Consider the following 10,302-nt stretch of genomic DNA (forward strand, 5'->3'; position numbering starts at 1 on the left):
CGGTAATCCTAAAGGGAGTATCAATACTACCTTTGTTTATATTTAAATCAACTAGCCATTATTAGTCGTTGGGGCATGATGGTATCAATACTATAGCTATGGTATCGATACTACTATGTAAAGTAGTATCGGTACCCCTTTGGGTATCGGTACCATTTTTGCATTCTAGAATTTGAGCAATACTGATAGTATCAATACTACCTTGTGAGTATCAATACTTCCCTTACCTTTGGTATCGATACCATATGTATCAGTATTGTTCATGAGGTATCGATACTGTAAGAACAATATCAGTACTACTTGTACAAAAACGTATTTTGTGCTCAATTCCAAGTAAAATGGATTTTGAATTATTTTTGAAAACTTTGAACAAAATTCAATTCAAGTCCAAAAACATTTTGCCTTAATTGTTATATCAAAATATAGTTCAACAATCTCCCCCTTTTTGATATAACAAAACATTTGAAAAATTGTTTTTGGCAAAACTCCCCCTTAATAAAATGTTTAATGAAAAAGATACCAATTGTTCGAAAATGTATAAAAATGTTCAGCTCCCCCTTTTTCATTAAGAAATTAAAATTTTCAAACCATACTTCTCCCCTTTTTTGTTATATAAAAAATAATTCAACTTTAAAGTTCTAAAATAACTTTGCAGAGTAAGTGATATATTTGACATTAAAAGCATTTGAAAAATAAAAAAAACTCCCCTCAAAAAGTGCATTCCAAACAAAATTTGACTTTAAAAGCTTGACACTTAAACAAAATTGAATTTCAACAAAGAGTAACAAACATGTTAGTAACACATGAAATTCAATATATCTAACTCTAAAATATTTTATGCAATAGCAAATGTTGAAATTAAGTGTATATGTATAAAGTCTTCCAAAAATGTTATGCATTTGAAAAATGGATATCAATTGTTAGAAAGATATCATTTATAATAAATCACTTGCATAACCATTTAAAATTAAAGTCAAAAATTTAAAGTTTGTAAAATCAAAGCATTTGAAAAGTTGATATCAATTGTTAGAGATATATCATTTGCATTGAAAATCAATTTTGACCAAAATTCATTATGATGGACTAAAAATTATGAAAAATCAATAAAACTTTAAAATGTTCATCATAACACCTTTTTAACATACATGAGATGGAAAACAAAACATAACCATTTAAGATCAAAACTCATGCATGCCAAAGAAACAAATGAGCAACCAATTATGCAAAATTAAAAAGCTTTTAAGCTTAGAGGTTACCCATTCCTTTTTTAATGTGGCTAGAGCATCTTGATTTCTTTATTTTCATCACCATTGCTCCCACACACCTACAAGATACATTTAAGTAGATTTTTGTATCTAAATTGCTTTGGATCCTTGAACGTTAGTTTCAATGCCCCTTGTTCCATATGACCATGAAAATGGCAATGTGAGCATTTTTCCATTTTTAAACATAATGAGTTGTTTTGAGAAATTAATTCTTTTTCTTTTGTTAAGCTCTCAAGCTTAACTTTCAAATCAAAATTTTCTTTTTCTAAATCATTGATTTTGATTTTTGAAATTTCTAAGCCATTTTTCAAAATTTCATATTGATTTTAAAAATCAATTATTGCTTTCAAAACCAATTCATTTTCAACTTTGAGTTTTGAAATTAATTTCTTATATTTGGAATTCATGGTCTCAAATTGCAAATACAACTCATTATAAGCATCTTGTAACTCATCAAAAGAATGTGAATTTAAATCATTTGAGTTAGAATATACTATTGAATCTCCTTCGATGGCCATGAGGCATAGATTGGCTACTTCATCTTCATCATTAGAGTCATCTTCATCACTCCAAGCTGCCACAAATGCCTTTTCCTTTGATGATATCTTCTTCTTTAGGATGAGACATTCATACTTGATATTCCCCATTCTTTGACAATTAAAGCACACTGGGGACTCTTCTTCTTGCTCGATTCATGTTTCACTTCTTTGGAAGACATGAATCTTTTGAACTTTTTGAAGAGCTTGGTCACCTCTTATTCTTCATCATCGTCTTCATCCACATTTTCATTTGAATCTTGATAGCTCTCATTTGTGGACTTGAAGGTAATGCCTACCTCATTTTTTTTTCTTGTTTTGCTTCTCTTCATCTTCTTCCTCTTTCTTCACTATCAAATCACGAGTGGGAAGAGAACCAATTAGCTCGTCGAGAGTGAGAGACTTTAGGTCTTTAGCTTAGATAATCGCCATCTTCTTCGATTGCCAATACTTTGAAAGAGAGTAGATCATCTTCCTCACAAGCTTCTCATTAGAGATTACTTCTCCAAATCCCTTGAGAACGTTAACAATCACGAAAAATCTATTCGTTATAGCTTTGATGTCTTCATCGAGTTTCATCTTGAAATTCTCGTAGCTATGATTGAGAAGACTTATATTGGTTTCCCTAACTTAATCGGTTTTTTCATGAGTGACTTGGAGCTTATCCCAAATCTCTTGGCATTGGAACAAGAGGAGATTCTTCCATATTCATCCGAGACTAATGCAAAAAAAAAAAGAATGTATATAGCCTTAGCATTGAATTGGAACTTCTTCTTCTTTCCATCACTCAAATCATCCATCTCGTCGGTTGTAACCTTTCATTATAGAGTTCCAAGCTCCTAAATCATTTGCTTGAATGAAGAGCATCACCATATTCTTCCAATAGGCATAATTTGCTCTATTGAAGTAGGGTGGCTTGTTGACCGGTTGTGAATATTCAATGTAATAGGCACTGGAGGTTGAAGTTATCTCTTTGTCGGTTGCATTGGGAATCGATGGTGCTTCTTCTAGGATCGTCTCAAGATGGTTAAACCTTCTAATGAGTCAAGCTTTGATATCAGTTGTTAGGATCGAAAAGGCTCAATTGAAGAACCGAAAATTGCACAAGGGGGTGAATTGTTAATAAAATGTTTAGGGAGTAAGGAAGGCAAAAGATAGAAAAAATTTGGCACATGGATTTATAGTGGTTCGACTTATCAACAAAGTCTACATCCACTACCTTAGCTCCTCACTAAGGATTTTCTAACAAATTCACTAATTTGTTCTTTCGTTTTCAAGGACAAAGAGATAACCTTTACAAATTCCTTATCTTTTTACTTGGCTAAGATAGAACCAAAACCCCTTTACTAAAGGATAAAAGAAGTAAACAAAGAAATCTCTCTAAGGTAGGTGTTTACAAAATTTAGCTCACTAAAACACAAATATTTACAAGAGAATTGAAATAAAGAGTGAAAAGTTCTTCTCTTGTGTTTGATTGCTTGGATATGTGTTATAACCCTTCTTCAAGTGTCTTGAACTTGTATTTATATATTGGAATGTTGTTGTGGCTATTTCTAGCCGTTGAAGGTGTTTTGGAGCCGTTGGGGATCAATTTTCGTGCAAAATAAAATTGCCCAGAACAGAGGGTATCGATGATCCTAAAAAAGAGTATCGGTACTACCTTTGTTTATATTTAAATCAACTAGCTGTTACTAGCCGTTGGGACATGATGGTATCGATACTACTCTGTAAAGTAGTATCGATACCCCTTTGGGTATCGGTACCATTTTTGCATTCTAGAATTTGAGCGATGCTGGTAGTATCGATACTACCTTGTGAGTATCGATACTTCCCTTACCTTTAGTATCGGTACCATATGAATAGTATCGATACTATTCATGATGTATCGATACTGTAAGAACAATATCGATACTACTTGTACAAAAACGTATTTTGTGCTCAATTACAAGTAAAATGGACTTTGAATTATTTTTGAAAACTTTGAAAACTTTGAACAAATTCAATTCAAGTCCAAAAACATTTTTCCTTAATTGTTATATCAAAATATAGTTCAACAAATACGATTTTAAAACAAGATAATATTCATTTGTTAGGGGTTAGTAGTGTATCTTCCGCATTATGCTCGGCAGTGATCACTATTGATTCCCGAAGTAAATCAATATCATTTTCCGAATCTCGCATCATGGTTTTAAAATTATTAAGGTAATGTGAATTTATTAGGATTAATAACGAAAGTTCTGCTTGTGCTTGTGGTATTTGTTATTAGTCCTAATAAATTAATACCATATTTTTAAATTTGCAGACATAATGGATTTTAAATTAAATAAAACTTTGAACTCAAAATTTTTAATTTTAAACATACGGTAATCGATTAACTACCAATTTTTGATTTCGCATACCAAAACATTGATATATTTAGTAAACTAAAATGTTTTATTAAAATTATATGGTTTTAGGTGTTCCAATCTCACCTTAAAACTGATTAGTGGCGACCCTCATCTTTTTACAAACATTTTTCAAAAACTTCGTCTAGCCTAGCCCCTAAAATTCATTACGACACACTCCATACCAATCACTTTTATTGATATAATATTTATCACATTAGTAATTAAGTACATGAAAAAATCTCAAGTCAACAATAAACGTTGATTGTTAATAAACTAATAATTTATATCTATAAATATCATTTTAATTGAAACATTGATCACTAAAATACTCTTTAAAAAGCTTAACTAAAAAATAAGTTCTTAAACTATACCGTTTTCCCTAAATAGGTGCTATAACTTTTTTTGAATCATCCATGTGTCTAACGTTACAAACATTATGTTGAGTTAATCGATTGACGGAATCGGCCAAGAGGGGGTGAATTGTAATTAAAAATTTGGTGGAAACTTTTTCAGAAAATTGAAAGTAATTGCACAGCGATTTAGAGTGGTTCGACTTTCTCAACCAAAGTGTACCTCCACTACCTTAGCTATCCACACTAAGGATTTTCTACAAATTCACTAATTTGTCTTTCTTTTGAGGACAAAGAGTAACCTTACAAACCCTCAAGAATTATACCCCAAATTCTTGAGAACACTCTCTCCCAAAGAGAACAATACAAATTTGCAAACTTACAAGGAAATCCTCACAAGGTAGATTGTTTGCACAATTCTAGAACAAAGAAAAAAACACTCAAGAATGAATACAATTGAGTACAAGTAGTGTTCTTGAAAGCAAAATGAATATTGAATGAAAAATAGGCTTGAAATGCTCAAACTTGAGGTTTGATGCTTTCTCTTTGATTCTCTCTTGATTCTAGTTGCTTGTTGTTTCTTATGATTGATCAATGGCTTCTAAGCTTGTTTAAATACACCTTGAATCACTTCTGAATGTTGGGGATCATTAATGAAGTTATTGGAGCCGTTTAAGTGTGAAAACAATTAATATTTCTGCTTGGAGCGTGGGGGGAATCGGTACCCCCTTGGGGGGAATCGGTTCCCTCCGAGCATTCTGTTTTTCTCAGAGCCAAACCATTCAGGGGGGAATCGGTTCCCTCTGAGCAATATGGAATTTTTGGCTTTGAAATGGTTCGAAATATTTTGTAAAATTGTTTTGAAATTATTTTAAGATTAAAACTTAATTTTACACTTGAGTAAGGATTAAAAATGATATTTGAAAGATTTAGAGTAATATTTTGATATTCGAATAATTATATCAAATATACTTAGAAAATATTTTTGGAAAATCTTAAAATTCATTTAACTTAATTTTTTATATCGAAATATCAAAATGTTTTCATCAATCTCCCCTTTTTTGATATAACAAAACATTTTAGTAATTTTAAGATTTTGAAATCAAGTTTGAAATTACTCCCCCTTGATCTAACACTTCTCGCTTTTAACATTTCTCCACCTTTTTGTTAAATCTAAAAGACTTTTTAAAAGAATTTTAAACAAGGTTTCGAAAAGTACTTAGCCAATTGATTATAATAGATATAGCTTAAGCTGCTAAGAACACAATCAAGAGAAACGTTAGTCATTAGCTTCTATGATTGTTTTTACTTTGGTTGTTGGATATTTGAACTAATTTGATGAATATTTGAAGAGAATTCCGATTGAAAATGTTGTTTTTAGGAAAAATGGAGATTTGAGAGATGGAGAGAGTTATTTGCGTGAAGAAAGAAGATAATAGGGTTTTGAGCAAAACATAAGGGTTCTGCCCGATAAAACCAGAACCCTCAGGGGGTATCGATTCCCCTATGGGGGGAAATCGGTTCCCCTTCAAGAGGGTATCGATTCCCTCTACACCAAAAATGCTAAAATATGATTTTAAGCACACAAAATGCTAAATTAATTTTCTCTAGTGGTATTGGCAACTCATATATAAAAAATTAATCATGTTCAATCAATCAAATTAATCGTTAAACTACATTTGAACATAAAGTTAATTTTCATCAAGAATCATAAACTCCCCCTAACTAATAGCAATGAATGTAATCAGAAATTACTATTATAAGCATTTTTCATTTATTCTTTAAAGTGCTAAAATTATTTTAAACACTAAGTGAAGATAGGTTGGTCAAACCTAATTCTCTCCTAAGTGTCCAAAATCTTTCCTTGTCTAAAGGCTTTGTCAAGATATCCGCTAATTGATGCAAAGTATCAACAAATTCTAGAACTACATCTTCTTTAGTGACATGGTCTCTAATGAAGTGATGTCTTATTTCAATGTGCTTAGTTATAGAGTGTTGGATGGGATTTTTAGTGAGACAAATAACACTAGTATTGTCACACTTGATAGGAATAGTACCTACTTCAATTCCATAATCAAAAAGTTGTTGTTTCATCCATAAAACTTGTGCACAACAACTACCGGCTGAAATGTATTCCGCTTCAGTGGTAGATAATGCAACACAATTTTGTTTATTTAAAAACCAAGAAATCAACATATTTCCAAGGAATTGGAAAGTACCGGAGGTGCTTTTCCTATCTAATTTGCATCCTCCATAATCCGCATCAGAAAAGGCATGCAAGCTAAAGCTAGAGTCTCTAGGATACCAAAGTCCTAAACTAGGAGTGTCCTTAAGGTATCTAAAGATTCTCTTAACAGTTAGTAAATGTGATTCTTTAGGGCATGATTGAAATCTAGCATATAAGCAAACACTAAACATAATGTCCGGTCTACTTGCAGTTAGATAAAGTAAAGATCCAATCATTGACCTATATAATTTAACATCTACACATTTACCTCATTCATCTAAGTTAAGCTTTGTTGAAGAGCTCATTGGAGTGTCATGAGGTTTGCCATTTTCCAGTCCAAACTTCTTGAGCATATCTTTGACGTACTTAGCTTGATTGATGAAGATGCCATCTTTTCTTTGCTTGATTTGGAGTCCCAAGAAAAATGAGAGTTCCCCCATCATGCTCATTTCGAATTCACTTTGTATTAGCTTAGAAAATTCTTGGCAAAGAGCATCATTAGTAGAACCAAATATTATATCATCAACATAAATTTGAAATACTAATAAATCTTTACCTTTATGCTTTAAAAACAATGTAGTGTCAACCTTTCCTTTTAAAAACATTTTTCAATTAAAAGGTTTGACAATCTTTCATACCAAGCTCTTGGAGCTTGTTTTAAACCATAAAGTGCTTTTGTCAATTTAAGAACATGATTTGGAAATTTTGAATCTTCAAAACCTGGAGGTTGTTCCACATACACTTATTCTTTTATAAAACCATTTAAAAATGCACTTTTAACATTCATTTGATATAATTTAAATTCATGAAAACATGCAAATGCTAATAACATTCTAATTGCTTCCATCCTAGCTAAGGGAGTGTATGTTTCATCATAGTCTATGCCCTCTTCTTGAGTATACCCTTGAGCAACAAGTCTAGCATTGTTTCTCACTATATTACCACTCTCATCAAGCTTATTCCTAAATACCCATCTAGTACCTACAATAGATTTATTACTAGGCCTTTCAACTAATGTCCAAACTTTACTTCTCTCAAATTGATTTAACTCTTCTTGCATGGCCATAATCCAATGTAATCATTTAATGCTTCTTTAATATTCTTAGGCTCTATGCATGAGATAAATGCAACATAATTACAAATATTTCTAAGAGAAGATTGAGTTGTTACCCCTTTGGATGGATTACCTATGATTTTACCATCATTGACATAGTTGTACTCTCTTGGATAAGATACTTCCCTTTCTTCAATGGTTGGATTCTTGAGAGGATCATGAGTTACCTCATCTTTTGTTTCTTCCTTTGATGATGGTTCTCCAACGTCATGTCTAATGTCATTTATAATGCCTACATCATCATTCACATAAGAATCCTTCCTCGGAAGGGGATTATCATCGAAAACAACATGTATAGACTCTTCTACAACTAAAGTTCTTTTATTAAATACTCGATACGCTTTAGAATTTAAGGAATAACCCAGAAAAATTCCTTCATCACTTTTAGCATCAAATTTGCCAAGGTTTTCTTTACCGTTGTTCAAAACAAAACATTTACATCCAAAAGGATGAAAATAGCTAATGTTAGGCTTTTTATTTTTGAAAATTTCATATGGAGTTTTCTTTAAAATTGGCCTAATCATTACTCGATTTACAACATAACAAGCGGTATTTGTGGCTTCCGCCCAAAAATATTTTGGCAAATTATTTTCACAAAGCATGGTTCTAGCCATTTCTTCTAAAGTTCAATTTTCCTCTCAATAACTCCATTTTGTTGAGGGGTTCTAGGTGCTGAAAAATTATGGCTAATACCATTAGAATTACAAAATTCAGTAAATCCAAGATTTTCAAATTCAGTGCCATGATCACTCCTAACACTAGTTATAGAGTAACCTTTTTCGTTTTGGATTATTTTTTGAAAACGTGATGAATTTTTCTAATACTTCATCTTTATTACTTAAGAATAGAACCCAAGAATATCTAGAATAGTTATCTACCAAGACAAATGCATATTGTTTTCCACCCAAGCTAGTAGTTCTAGATGGCCAAAAAAGATCTATATGGATCAATTGTAATACTCTACTAGTTGATACGTCATTAATGGTTTTAAAAGAAACTCGCTTTTGTTTTCCTTTAGCACAAGCATCACAAATTTTATCATTATCAAATTTTAGTTTAGGCAGCCCTCTTACTAAGTCTCCTTGAATTAACCGTTGCAAAACACTTATGCTAGCATGCCCTAGTCTCCTATGCCATAACCAACTATCATGCTAATCTTTTGCAACTAGGCATAAATTAGTCACATTAATAGAATCTAAATGCACCATGTAAATGTTTCCTATTCTATGACCAACAAGCATAATCCGATTAGATGCAATGTCAATAACTTTACAACCATTAGTTTCAAACATGAAATTGAATCCTTTATCACAAAATTGACTAATACTCAAAAGATTATGCTTTAATCCATTCACATATAAAACATTTTTAATTTGTATGGAATAGGTATTACCTATTGTACCTATACCTTCAATGTGACCTTTTGAATTATCACCAAAAGTCACTTCTCCTCCATTTTTGGCATTAAGCTCTATGAACCGGTTTTTGTCCCCGGTCATGTGTCTCGAGCATCCACTATCAAGGTACCATGAATTTGAATTTGTTTCACGTGCCTTGTAGCAATGCTCCTTTCCCTACAAACATAGATTAATTTTTGATTTTTGGTACCCAAATTCTTTTGGGTCCTATTCATTAGTTTCCAAAATCCTAGTCCCCTTAGGTATCCATTTGTGTAGGATATCTTTATCTTTTGTAGTAATAAGTTCTTTAGGAACTCACATACTTCTAACGATTTTTCCATTAGAGGTTCTTTGGGGACCTCTATGATTGTAGTTTTTAAAACCTTTTCTAACAAAGTTGGATTTTGAATTTTCTCCTTTTTCAAAACGTTTTGTTCCAACTTTATCAAAAGAAGTTTTAAGATCATCAATTTTCTTTTGATGATCATCATTGACCTTTGAAAGTAAATTTTGCAAATCCAAAATTTTCTTTTCAAACTCTTCTAGTTTGATTTGTAAATCTTTGATTTTACTTTCAAGATCGTTGTTGGTTTTGGATATGAGTTTATTTTCATTTTTCAATTTTGAAACATCAATTTTATATTTTAAAAACAATTTCTCATAATCCAAAGCCAACCCATTATATTCCTCTAATAGCTCATCATAGGATAAATCATCATAATTAGATGAGTTAGAGGTTACCTTAGAATCTTCCCCGAATGTCATCAAGCACAAGTTTTCTACTTCTTGTTCCTCTTCATCAGAACCTTCTTCATCGGTCCATGTAGCCACATGAGCCTTGTGCTTATTCTTTGATTGACACTTTCTCTTCAATTGTGGACAATCATATTTGACATGCCCCGGCTTTTTGCATTCATAGCAAATGATCGGGTCCTTCTCTTTTGGTTCATTTTTTAGGCCTTCATTTCGTTTGAATTTTCTTCCTCGGTAAGGTCTCATCATTTTTCTGAACCGTTTGACAAA

Source organism: Hibiscus syriacus, unplaced genomic scaffold (assembly GCF_006381635.1).
Source record: "Hibiscus syriacus cultivar Baekdansim isolate YM2019G1 unplaced genomic scaffold, ASM638163v2 tig00110348_pilon, whole genome shotgun sequence".
NCBI lineage: Eukaryota > Viridiplantae > Streptophyta > Magnoliopsida > Malvales > Malvaceae > Hibiscus > Hibiscus syriacus.